This window comes from Callorhinus ursinus, unplaced genomic scaffold, assembly GCF_003265705.2.
Source record: "Callorhinus ursinus isolate GAN/ISIS: 27379988/994484 unplaced genomic scaffold, GSC_fseal_2.0 scaffold1, whole genome shotgun sequence".
Lineage (NCBI taxonomy): Eukaryota > Metazoa > Chordata > Mammalia > Carnivora > Otariidae > Callorhinus > Callorhinus ursinus.
In genome coordinates, this window is record NW_027397063.1 from 84,947,309 (window position 1) to 84,949,089 (window position 1,781).

The 1,781-nt window shown below is 38.1% G+C and overlaps 1 pseudogene; it reads left to right on the top strand.

Annotated features, from left to right (window-relative positions):
• The first annotated feature begins 490 nt into the window (after window positions 1-490).
• On the top strand, window positions 491-1,363 carry LOC112819826 (proteasome subunit alpha type-1 pseudogene; annotated as a pseudogene).
• Window positions 1,364-1,781: the final 418 nt, after the last annotated feature.

Sequence of the window (1,781 nt, forward strand, 5' to 3'; positions counted from 1 at the left end):
AAATAAAAATCTTAAAAAAAAAAACAAATCCTATGGAAGGAGACTGCCTAACTTCCTTGACATTATGTTCCAGGATGCTGTAATTTTTGCTACTTAGGAAATGCTTTCTAATTTGTCTTAAATTTGTCTGCTTTCTGTAGATATTTAATAGAATACCTATTGATTTTCTTCTCAGATTTCTATTTCCAGCTTAAATAATCTCAGTTCCCTTCAAAATTCTTCCATTATAACCATTTACCAAACTTTATTATTATTACTAAACAAGTAACCTTAATCTCGTATAGATACAAAGATTACACACACACACACACACACACACACACAAGAATTATGCTCCAGAGCAGTGTCAGTGTTTATGATGTATTTACTAGGTCGTTTCCTGCTAGGTCTTTTTTATCACATAAATTTCTTCTACTAACTTTGAAAATAGGTTTTTGCTCAATGAATTACCTAGCGTTCCCTTTTTCTTTTACATATCTGTATATACTGCATGCATCTTCCTAAACGCTGGAGGCTTAGCATTCCTGAATCCACATTTCTGCAGGAAGCCACAGCTAGACCGCACTGGAACCCTGTTGACAATTAGGTCACTGTCTGGAGCCCTCAGGGCAGGATTCATCAAATTGAGTATGCAACAGAAGCTGTCAGACAAGGTTCAGCCACAGTTGGTCTGAAATCAAAACCCCGTGCAGTGCTGGTTGCATTGAAGAGAGCACAGTCAGAGCTTGCATCTCATCAGAAAAAAATTCTCCATGTTGACAACCATATTGGTATCTCAATTACAGGACTTACTGCTGATGCTAGACTGTTATGGAATGTTATACGCCAGGAGTGTTTGGATTGCATATTTGTATTTGATAGACCTCTTCCTGTGTCTCATCTTGTATCTCTAATTGGAAGCAAGACCCAGATACCAATGCAATGATATGGCCAGAGACCGTATGGTGTTGGCCTACTTATTGCTGGTTATGATATGGGCCCTCACATTTTCCAAACCTGTCCATCTGCCAACTATTTTGACTTAGAGCCATGTCCATCGGGACCGTTCTCAATCAGCTTGTACTTACTTGGAGAGACATGTGTCTGGGTTTATGGAGTGCAATTTGAATGAACTGGCTAAACGTGATCTGCGTGCCTTATGAGAGACACTTCCTACAACATCCTTCCTAACAAAGGTTCTGTTCAGGAAACAAAGAATGTTTCCATTGAAATTGTTGATAAAGACTTGGAGATTACGACTTATGATGATGATGATGTATCTCCGTTCCTGGAAGGTCTTGAAGAAAGATCACAGAGAAAGGCACAGCCTGCTCAACCTGCTGATGAGCCTGCAGAAAAGCTTGATGAACCAATGGAACATTAAGTCACAAACCAACCAGTCTATATGTGCATTATCAAATATGTAAGAACGCGGAGCATGTACTGATGACAATAATCTATACTTTGAACCAAAAGATGCAGGGTGGTCTTAAGGTATGTTTTAGCAATCAGTCCAGATGTGTCTTTCCCAACCAACTTGTCTGAAACCATATAATGGTGTGCATTTCTCTTTGAGAGGGTCTATATAATCATTTTCTAGAAAGTATAGTTATCTGTACTAATGTTTTTATTTGAAGAACATAGTGTCCTTGTGGTTGTAAAGACAACTGTGAAATAATTGTTTCACCTGCTTGTGGAAAAAAAAAAAGAATGTGTGGCTTATTGTTCTCTGCATAAATGCTTGATGCCTGAAAATGATTTTTTTCTTTTTATGTGACTCAGGTAGGGAGAAAACTTCAAAG